This window comes from Vicugna pacos, chromosome 23 (assembly GCF_048564905.1).
Source record: "Vicugna pacos chromosome 23, VicPac4, whole genome shotgun sequence".
NCBI lineage: Eukaryota > Metazoa > Chordata > Mammalia > Artiodactyla > Camelidae > Vicugna > Vicugna pacos.
In genome coordinates this window covers 29,737,803-29,749,878 of record NC_133009.1, presented here as the reverse complement: position 1 = coordinate 29,749,878, position 12,076 = coordinate 29,737,803, and the positions used below count along the sequence as shown (strand labels likewise).

General features: G+C 33.9%; 1 long non-coding RNA gene across 1 annotated transcript; it reads left to right on the top strand.

The window, feature by feature from the left end:
• Window positions 1-1,182: 1,182 nt before the first annotated feature.
• On the top strand, window positions 1,183-11,725 carry LOC140688635 (uncharacterized). The gene is made up of 4 exons (XR_012063341.1): window positions 1,183-1,246; window positions 1,366-1,428; window positions 9,708-9,863; window positions 11,592-11,725. It is a non-coding gene; the product is annotated as an uncharacterized lncRNA (long non-coding RNA).
• Window positions 11,726-12,076: the final 351 nt, after the last annotated feature.

Here is a 12,076-nt window from a genome sequence, read left to right as displayed (position 1 = left end):
CTTCACCACAATAAAAATAAATCAGAGAAAAGTATCTCTAAATATATGTGTATGTGTGTGTGTGTATTCTAGAGCCTTATAAGAGAAATTTCAGAAATCATAGTATATTCAACAATCTCTCTCATAGTTATAAATATAATAATCACATAATTTTATAAATATCCACATTCCTTTATAAAAGTGACTGCTGAAGTTAATACTGTTTTCTGAGATTACATACGAAAATATTTCTTATGAAAACCATGAGCTAGATCAATCTATTCATCTATTTATCTATGATTTATATTCAATAAGAAATAATTTTAAGGATAGGTTTCAAAGAGAAAAAATATGTATCTTATATGACATTTTCATAAAGAAAAACATTTTTCCATGCAAGTATATTTATAAGTAGCAGTGAAGCATATTCACAAGAACTTATTTGGAATTTCATATAACAGCGTTCAATTGTCAGAATCTGTGCTTCTGTGTCTGCATTATTCTAACATTCTAGAAAGCCATATGGCTTTTGTCACTATAGCAAGCTTAAAGTACTAGGTATTAAGAATATCTGGGGAGCAGCCCTCAACCAAAAGATATACATATACATAATAACTCAGAACCATGTGTTTTAAACTGTTTCCCAGTGTCTCCTACAGGAATTAACTTCAGTCATTCACTTCTAGTCAGCTGGCTTAATACTGAACACTTTATTGGCTCTAATTGGCTGTTTTTTATTCCTTTATCAATTCCCCTTCCACAACTTATGTCCCTTGCACCTGCCAAATAAACTGCTTACACATATCATTGTGTAAGACTGAGTAATTTACCAGCCTAAAGACAAAAAAAAAAAAAAGGACAATATGATTGATAAATATCCTGGGATTACAGGATCTCTATAACTTCCCAATTGATAAGAATCTCAAATGTGCAGTATGATGATATGGTGAAAATCTAAAGTAGCTTATTATTAGATGTAACAGATACAGGCAATATCTTTAGCATTTAAGGGATAAGCTGCCAATGATATTCATAAGAACATGTAGTTTTTGGCTGGTTGTTGTTAAGTATCATTAATGCACTGAGAAAAGGAAAGTATAGGTCTAGGTCACCCCACAATCCTCTCAGGGCATTGTGACCATCAAAAGGCCTTGATGATGGCATAGAGAAGACACATCTCCTGCAGCTGGAAGGCAGATGGTCCTGGAAATGAGTACCAGAACTGATTATGAGAGAAATAGAAGAGAAGGTTTAATTCACATCGCAGGTGAGTCTCCTGAGCCAACAGAACATTCCTAGGAATGTATTTTGAGGGAGCTGGATGAGAGGGAGGAAATGATGATAGACAAGGAGATTCTTTTTAACCAGTGTTATTTCCATCAGCAGTGCATGACAGTCCTTGGTGCCCCACATCCTGGATATACATTTGTTCTTCTCTGAAATTTTCAGGTAAACAATTTTGTTGGGCAGGAAATAGCATTTTAAAAAAAAATTGTGGTATACCATCAGTTTACAATGTTGTGTCACTTTCTGGTGTACAGTATAGAGTTTCAGTCTTACATATACATACATATATTCCTTTTCATATTCTTTTTCATCATAGGTTACTACAAGATATTGAATATAGTTCCTTGCGCTATAGTGTATAAGTGTGTTGTTTATCTAATACACACACACACACACACATATATATATTAGTTAGTATCTGCAAATCTCTATCCCCCAGCTTATCCCTTCCCACCCCCTTCTACCCTAGTAACCATAAGTTTGTTTTCTATGTCTGTGAGCCTGTTTTTGTTTTATAAATAAGTTCATTTGTGTCTTTTTTTAAGATTTCACATATAAGTGATATCATATGGTATTTTTCTCCCTCTTTCTGGCTTACTGCACTTTAAGTATGATAGTCTCTGCGTCCATCCATGTTGCTTCAAATGGCATCATTTTATTATTTTTTATGATTTTCCATTTGTATAAATATACCACAGCTTCTTTATCCAGTCATCTGTCGATGGACATTCAGGTTGCTTCCATGTCTTGGCTATTGTATATAGTGCTGCTGTGAGCAATGGGGTGCATGTATCTTTTTGAATTAGTTTCTTTTAGATATACGCCCAGAAGTGGGATTGTTAGATCATATGGTAAGTCTATTTTTAGTTTTTTGAGGAATCTTCATACTGTTTTCCATAATGGCTACACCAAACTGCATTCCCACCAACAGTGTAGGAAGGTTCCCTTTTCTCCACATCCTCTCCAGCATTTATTATTTGTGGACTTTTTAATGATGGCCATTCTGACTAGTGTGGGGAGATACCTCATTGTAGCTTTGACTTCCACTTCTCTGATAGTTAGCAATACTGAGCATTTTTTCATGTGCCTATTGGCCATTTGTATGTCTTCACTGGCGAATTGCTTGTTTACGTCTTCTGCTCATTTTTGGATTGAGTGGTTTGTTTTTTGTTATTAAGTTGTATCAGCTGTTTGTATATTCTGGAAATTAAGCCCACATCAGTCACATCTTTTGCAAATATTTTCTCCCAATCTGTAGGTTGTCTTTGTTTTCTTTATAGTTTGCTTTGCAAAAGCTTATAAGTTTAATTAGGCCCCATTTGTTTATTTTTGCTATTATTTCTATTGCTTGGGTAGATTGCCCTAGGAGAACATTGCTAAGATTTATGTCAGAAAACATTTTGCCTATGTTTTCTTCTAGGAAACTTATAGTATCATCTTATGTCTAAGTCTTTAAGCCGTTTTGAATTTATTTTTGTGTATTGTGTGAGGGAGCATTATAACTTCATTGGTTTAAATGCTGCTGTCTAGTTTTCCCAACACTCCTTGAGAAAAGACTGTCTTTTCTCCATTGTCTATTCTTGCCCTCTTTTTCAAATATTAATTGACCATAGCTGTGTGGGTTTATTTCTGGGCTCTCTATTCTGTTTCACTGATCCATCTGTCTGTTTTTGTGCCAATACCACACTGTTTTAATTAGTGTAGCTCTGTAGTACTTTCTGAAGTTTGCAAGGTTATTCCTCCAGCTTCATTCTTTTTCTTCAGTATTGCTTTGGCAATTCTGGATCTATTGTGAGTCCATACAAATTTTAGGATTATTTGTTCCAGTTCTGTGAAAAGTGTCCTGAATAATTTGATAGGGACTTCATTTACCATAGATTGCTTTGGGTAGTATGGCCATTTTAACAGTATTAATTCTTCCAATTCAAGAGCAAGGGATATCGTTCCATTTCTTTAAATCATCTTTAATTTGCTTAATCAATGTTTTCTAGTTCTCTGCATATAAGTCTTTTACCTTCTTGGTTAAGTTTATTCATATTTTTTTAATGTGATTTTAAAAGGGATTTTTTTTAACTTCCATTTTCTGATATTTTATTGTTAGTGTAAAGAAATGCTACTGATTTCTGTATGTTAATCTTGTATCCTGCTACCTTGCCAAAATCGTTTATTAGCTTTAGTAGTTTTTGTGTGGTGCCTTTATAGTTTTCTATATATAGTATCATGTCATCTGCATCTAGTGATGATTTTACCTCTTCTCTTTCAACTTGGATCCTTTTTATTTCTTTTTCTTGTCTGATTACTATGAAATAGCCTTATATTTTTATTTTATTTTGAATTTCCCCTCATATCAGACGAATTGGATCACCTTCTAATAAATTGTGATTAGACACTGTGAAATCAACTAAGTGGAATTCCTGTTCCAATCTTTGGCCCATTTTTCTATTTAAAGGTCTGCTTTTTTTTCCTTGTTGATTTATATATTTTGAATATATTTTGCCCATTGTGCCATCACTAGGGCATCAGTGGTAGGTCAGGCTATGTATACAGAAGCCTTGGAAATGTCTGGGAATTCCACTTCCTTCAGTGAATGATTCTCTGCTAATGGTAGTATAGGACTGAAGTTAAATTTGTTAATTTTAGTAGAGTGAAGCACTGCTCTGATAACAAATGCAACGTGCTTCAGCTGATTTCCATCTGCCAATATATTTTCTCTTGTCTGAGGCATTTTGTCAACCACAGAAGACCACTGTCAGCTCATGGCAGGCCTTACATGCCTGGAAATCACTTGTCTTGGGAGCATCTTTAATGACTGACTGAAAGTAGTTGGTATGTAAGAGTTTATCTGTGTGTGTGTGTGTGTGTGTGTGTGTGTGTGTGTGTGTGTGTGTGATGGAATATTACTGAGCCACAAAAAGGAATGAAATAATTCCATTTGCAGCAACATGATGGACCTAGAGATTCTCTTACTAAGTGAGGTAAGTCAGACAGAGAAAAACAAATATTATATAATATCACTTATATATAGAATCTAAAAATATGGCACAAAAGAACTTATTTGCAAAACAGAAACAGACTCACAGACATAGAAAACAAACTTATGGTTACCAAAGGAGAAGGTGGGGGAGGGGTAAATTAGGAGTTTGGGATTTGCAGATATCAACTACCATATATAAAATAGATAAACAATTAAGTCCTACTGTTTAGCACAGGGAACTATATTCAATATCTTGTAAACCCTCTAGTAAAGAATATGAAAAAATATATATGTGTATAACTGAAACTAACCCAACATTGTAAATCAAGTATACTTCAAGTAAAAAAAAAGGTTTATCACTTATATATGGAATCTAAAAAAAAATAAAAGAGAGAGAGAGAGAGACAAATGAATTTATTTACAAAACAGAAACAAACTCACAGATACAGAAAACAAACTTATGGCTACCGGAGGTGGGAGGAGGGGGAGGAGGAAGGGATAAATTGGGAGTTCTAGATTTGCAGATACTAATATACATGAAATAGATAAACAACAAGGTCATACTGTATAGCACAGGGAACTATATTCAATATCTTGCAGTAACCTATGGTGAAAGAATATGAAAATGAATACATGTATGTTCATGTATGACTGAAGTATTGTGCTGTACACCAGAAATTGACAGAACATTGTAAACTGACTATACTTCAATAAAATAAAATAAAAAAGTTTTATTTACCTTCATCCACCCAGTGTGATAATTCTGACACAATATAATTTGTACTATTTTCTGGTTTACTTGCTGTTTAAGTTCCAGTCACCCACAGTGGATGTTGACTACATAAAACATATTTTCATAACTACATCCCTTCTTTGTGTCAAATCTTCAGTCCCCTGCCATTGTTCCTCAGGCTCCCAACTCAAATTTCTTCACTGGAATTCTTGTCTGAGGGTCAGCTTCCCCAATAACCCAAACTAAGATACCTTGTAGCATCTCAGAAGCTGATGTGACCTTCGATAATTTCTAACAGTGCTGTAAGCCTCTGAAGAGGAGGGGAGAATGGTCTGGTCCATAATGATGTTTTTATGATTTAGAAAGCAAAGTGAAGTAAAGTGAGTATATTTTATGTGTGATTATATATTACCATGAATTGTTATTATCCTTTTTGCTTTAATCATTTGACAGATCATTAGAATGATCTCTGGTGAGTGAAAAAAGTAAAAAGTATAAAAAATGTTATAGCTAAAATCAGGCAAGGTCTTTTGGTTGACATATAATTTCCCAGGGCCTATCTAGCCATGTATCTACCTACCTATCTATCTTCTATCGAGTGGTCATTCTGAGTTGTAAAGTAATAAGCTCCTCCCTAACTATTTTTGTGGCAAGTGTTAATTACATAATTAAAGGAGTAGAAGAAACAGATGTATTTTTCCCAAATGACAGAGAAGCACTAGAAATCTTATAGATCACCATTTTGTAAAATATGCTCTGAGGAAACACTAGTCCTTCTAAAGCTCTTAAAAAATAAAAGTTAGTAAACTAATTAGTAAAAATTAGTAAAGTTACTAATTAAAACTTAGTAAGGAGACTACAAGAGACACCGTCTTTCCCCTCTAAGTCACTCACCCCAATTCTCCCTCCAGTATTCAAAATGTAACTGTGAAAATCATATTTTAATAAATTGCTTTTGCTTGAATATATTTTAATTTATATTCCTGACTTACTTTACCAAGGATATGTAAATGAGTGTTTATGCATGAAAATATAAAATAAACTCTCTAGACTTTGGTAAGCATTGTTCCTGGTACTCAAATATTCAGATTCAAACAAATCTCATTAATGACACGTCTTATTATCTCCAATACCTTTCCCTTGCATGCTTCATGTGTTTAATCCAGTAAATCAAGCAATAATAATTATATAAGTGTGCAGCCTTGCCCGTAATAAATATAAAACCTTACATTAATTGACCAATTACTTATTAGCATGTAATACTTTCCAGGTGTCAGTCTTCTTTTTTTTGGTTATAGTCAGATAATCAACTTCTGTTATCTAAGTCACCTCAAAATTTACTTAAGTGACATAACAAAGAATTATGTTTAAGCATTGAATAAATATAGATGCTACGAGGGATGTGTAGAATGTGGCTTATTTTCTTATCATGAATAGTTTGAAATTTTGGAGGGAAACAGGATTTACGTGAAATGATGAGACCACAGAAGTTACAATGCACAACTGAATGCTGAGCGCCATTCTATGAAACAGAAGTGTCATACTGTTTCACAGGAAATCAGTAGTAGTGTAAACTTCACCATGTGCCAATTCCTCTGAATCGTTCTTACTAACATGATAGTAGCTAATTATTTTGAGTCTGCGCCGTTATTTATTTACTCGTGTTGGACAGTTCCATAGCATGACTCAAACTACCATGGTCCTTAACACAGCGGAACCTTTCTTCAAAGGCATAGTAATCTTCATGTTAATGCAGCTTGGGATTTCAAGGGCATACCTGATATAATGATGTGTTACCATAAATATTTCTGACATTTACACATTATACTTTCTTTAAAAGCAAGTTAATATTTCAAAAATAAATTAGTAGTAACATCATCTCTCAGCTCAATTATAAAATATGCTAATGCGTCAGACATTCTTAATGCATCAGGATTCGCTGGGGACCACTGTAGACAAAGTAAAAAGAATTTTAAAAAGCAGTATTCCTTGGTGAACAATTTAACCATATGGTCATTTGGCTTTGATTTAGTTCAGCAGTGGGTGTTAGGAATTTTATGGTGCAACTGGAATAGATATATTACTTCGAAAAAGGACATTTTACAGAAAAGGAAATATACACTAGTAGGATGGAAATTTCGTTGATTATATTTCTGTCCGAATTTTACCATGGCCTTTTCAAATTCCCCAAGGAAACATATTTCCTTTGGCACATTAGAAATGACTTATCCAATTCAGGCTAAATCCGAAAGTCCTGACAGTGTTAATGTGTAGGAATTATACTCTGGATGAACTTTGATAAATCAGGAGTTATCAGGGTAATTTCTCACAATTAAACTTTACCTAGGCCTACATACCAGAGAGAGAAGGAATGAGACTGAGGAGGTGAGGGAGGGTTGCTGGAGTATGAAACTGTCTGGCCTTAATGAAGTAAAGTCTTAAAGTTCTCTCTGCAGGCTCATTAAAAAAATAATCCAGCAACAAGTATTTCATATATACATGTGTATGGGTATGTGCATTAAAATATATATATTTATAATAAAAGTATGTGTACCTTCACAGTTGTTTTTGAATCAAAAATTCTGTCTTCCACCAGCTAAGAGTACGTCCCTGATGCCGAGGATTCACTTGCCCTGGTTGCCCACATTAAACCAATGCCCGTACTGATAGATGTGCAGAGAGAAACCTGGGCTTGCCCTGTGCACATCTGAGAAACAAAAGTAGGTCTTAATTCAGGTGGAGGCCAGTGAAGTTCCATGAGCGTGCTTTGGTAAAATTTAGGCTGAAACATTTATGGATTCCATTAAATGTTTGTGTTTAAACGTAGCAAAATTTAACAGTGTGACTTCGCATAGGATATATCAAGTTTTTTTTTTTTAGCATCTGTGTCTTCATTTATGAAATAGGGATAATAATTTCTGTCCTAGCTTGCTCATGGTTTTATATCAAGGAGCAATGGTAATTGAAAATGCCTCTACAAATAATACAGTTTTATTTTTCTTCCCATTTTTGTATCTGACAGTATTTGTCACCAAAATCTGTTAGGCTGGCATAAGAGAGTGTGCAGTAATAAACTGAAGCAAAGAAAATAAATAAGAGAGACACAAAAATGGGATTACCATTTAGAGGAAACATGAAAAGCATTTCTAAGCTGACACTTACAAACAAAAAGCAATTGGGGGGGGGATGCACTGGCATTGTTCTGTGGTCAGAGAAAGCCCTAGAGCCAAATACTGCCTGTGTGTCATCACCCTGTACAGAAATCTGAACAGTTTAAAACTATCACAGGGAATGTGATATGTTACCGATATGATCAAAGGGAAATCACCAAATACCAAATTCTAAAAATTACCATCACAGTTCTATATTTAATTGCAGCAATGTGATACTTTATCGTCCTTTAAACTGTCACTGTTAGTGGAGTCCATTCTGCCAATCAATAGGGATCAATGCTGATTTTAGGTAAAATTTTTGCTCATTCTTCCTAGAAAAGATTCTGAAATCACACTCTACTAGCTCTCTCTTGCCCTTCTTTTAATTCATTTCATGTTATTTCTTCCTGCTGGTGTTCATTTTCACTGCCCTCACTGTCAGATAGGTGTTTTCCCCTTAATTGTCACCAGTGTCACTCTCTTCAGGGTGACACTGCCACAGCAGCTTTGTCACCTAAATCAGCGTGACCAGTCTTTCTCTTGACCAGGGCACTAACATCTGTCATCTCGGACGGCTTGGTCCCAGTTAAGAATTTTGTGCTCAAAACAAACTTTAGTGCCACTGCAGTTAGGTTGTAATAAGGGGAGGAGTCGATCAGAACTGCTTCATTGGAAATATAAAAAATAAACATGCACTCGGGACACTTTCATTCTACCCCTCTCTTCATTCTATTTCTCGTTTACACGGTATATTTTTCCACTACGTATTGTTTGTGTTCATTCCGCTCTTTCCTCAGATGTTCGTGGTTAAAGATAAGTAGCATTGAGGTGGTGAGAAGTAGGAGATAAAACAGTGATTTATTCAGCATTACTCCCCAGAGATATAAGACAGTCACTGGGGCGGGGGGCACCTCAGCTCTTTCAAGTGTAAGATCCTCTTTGTCACGATTGCCACTTTGGCATAAATCATCCTTCTGTTTAATCCTAACTCTCCCACATTCTGACTTTGTGACCCTGAACAGGTTGCTTAATCTCTTAAGCATGTTTTCTAATAAATTCTCTGGCAATATGGCTCTCGAGGGCCTACATCATATTACTGATTTACCCATTCATTCATTACTACAATCTTTCTTCCTTATTACACTGTAAACTCCAAGACCAAAGGGCCATCTCTACTAGTTTAACTTTATGTTCCCAGTGCCTAGCACTACGCCCAGAACATGGTAAGTACTCAGTAAATATTTGAAAGGCTGCCTAAAAGATTAAGCACTGTCTGCACAAAATAATAATTGAGTAGGAACTTGCATAGTTTTCTAAACATGAATATTTAGATGATATTATAAATTTCTATCTATAATATTTAAATCCTACTCATAGGCACTAAAATAATGCAACAGGTTTGAAAACATAGGAGGACTGACTTGAGCCAAACAGTAGTCTGACTTGTAAAACAAACACTAAGTTAAAACAAACCACCAAGAGACTGAACTTTGTATTTCTTAAAAAGTATTTTTTGAACTCATCTGAGTGTAGGTGGTAGATAATATCTGCTGACTTGGGGGGAGGCATCTCTTTTAAACAGCTGCTGAGCATAACACAGCCCTCCCGCTCTCCCTCCACCGATGCCCCTGACACGCGCAGTGCGGACGTCTCGCCCTCATCCTCGTCCAGGGTGCTCAGCGTCACCAGGCTGGGTCAAAGGAGGAATCAGCAGGCCCTCCCTACCTTTTTGGCCATGGTAATTAAAGCAAGCTTGTAGATATTATATTACAATGCTAGAGAAAGACAGCTTGGATTTGTAAATTGCATCACAGCAAATATTTATAATATTTATGTATTTCTACTGGAATAGAAGTGGTGAAAAATAAACTTAAAGAACTGTCTATTTTTAGTGTATCTTGAAATACACTTAGAAATAAGATATAAACACACAAAACACATACATATCAATCAATAAGATATACATATATGGACACATAAATGTGTATGTTTGCACATAAGTATGTAAGCATAAATATATGTGTAACTAGCAATAATACAAGAGCATATGGGCTTCAAATAATACAAAACAATACTACCAGAAAGTGTATGCGATGGTAGTATAACTGAGATGAATGTTCAGTCATATTAGACTCCTCCAGGCAGGGAGATTATCTCATTTTTCTGGCTCCCAAAATCCAGAATAAAGCACAGAAGCTAACATATACTCAGTAAGTGATGCTTGAAAAAGTGAGTGAATAACTTTTTGGTATTTCATAAAAGACATTTAGTAATGTAAAGATGATTTATATTGGAACATAAAATTAATAGTTAAACAAATAGAGCTGATAATGGAAATAAAAGGCATATTAAATTCTATACAGTTATAGTTAACTTATAATTTGTATATGTCAATACCTTAATTTCATGATGGAAAGAGATGCCTTGAAAATGTAACTGACTGAATAACACTTGGTAATATAGCACTGGGGTGAGGATCAGACATCTTGATGTAGAGAACAATATTCACTTTATTGCATACAAAGCTCACAAATTCTACTTTATACTGGATTAGGTCAAAGTATTATCATCAAAAATAAAAATATATTTTAGTTCAGAAAGTATAATAGGGGTCCTGTTTACTTTTAAGTGGGAAAACACCTTTACTAACAAAATTACTACGTATCTTTCATCTTCCCACATCGGCATCAGGTGCCCTCCACTCCCTGACACTGTTTATTTTTCCCTATGTTTAAAGGTTCTTAAGTAGCCATTTAAACCATAAGCTAGGAAGAACTTTTGTATTTTATTATGTTACTGTATTTATCAATTGGTATATCTGTTGTAACTATTTTTGACAGTGTTGCTGTAAAAGAGGAAAACAAATAAAAGGCTTAAATATTCAAAATATAGAACTCCTGAAAAATAGTGTGTTGGCACTGTATAAATCGTTTTATTTGGGCTCACTTACAGTGCATTTTAGAGGAAAATATATTGATTCATCTAAAAGGATACAATTAACAAGGGAAAAAAAGAAAAACTAACGAGTGAAGACATAGTCTACAGTAATACATTTTACATTCCAGACTCAAGCGATAACTCAAATAACCAATTATCATTATAAAGCATAAAAATTATAATTAAAAGAATAATTAATCCATTTGAAAATTCATCAAGTTATTATAAAAGGGTTCTCTTTACCTGAAATATTTATATATATTTTTGAATGTATTAGAGAAAATGGTTTTTGATTTTGCATTTAATTAGTCTTTTGGGGATATTGTGTGCTGAAAAATTATCAGTGCAGATGTAAAGTTTCAAAATATGAAAGTGATTAGTACCCTTATGCTGTAAAAATACTGAATATTACACTAATTGGAATTGTTAAAGAAAAACTAGTAAAATATTTTCCCTGTAGAAAATTTACATATTAATTATGCAAGATATAAATGTAACGTTAAATATTCTCTCTTATTTTTTCCTGCAGGATATTTTCGCAAGGTATTTTCCTTTGAAAATATCTTTCCATGAGTTCATATTTTAGATAATGCCTGAAAAGAACTTTTGTAAGAATAGATTTTAAAAATATTAAAATCTGTATGTTAATCAGTGCTTTCTAAACACACATTTATCTATAGTACATTATTATATAAATTATCAAAATATTTATTAAAGAAAATACTTGTACATTCTCCAATAAATTTTTATCTTTACCAAGAGCTTTGTTTTTAAAATATATTTATGTATGTATATATATTTTAAATTTGGAAGCTTGAGATTTGCAAATGATAACCACTATATATAAAAACAGATAACAAATTTCTGTATAGCAAAGGGAACTATATTCAATATCTTGTAATAACCTTTAATGAAAAAGAATATGAAAATGAACATATGCATATATATGCATGACTGGGACATTACGCTGTACACCAGAAATTGACACACTGTAGCTGACAATATTTCAATAAA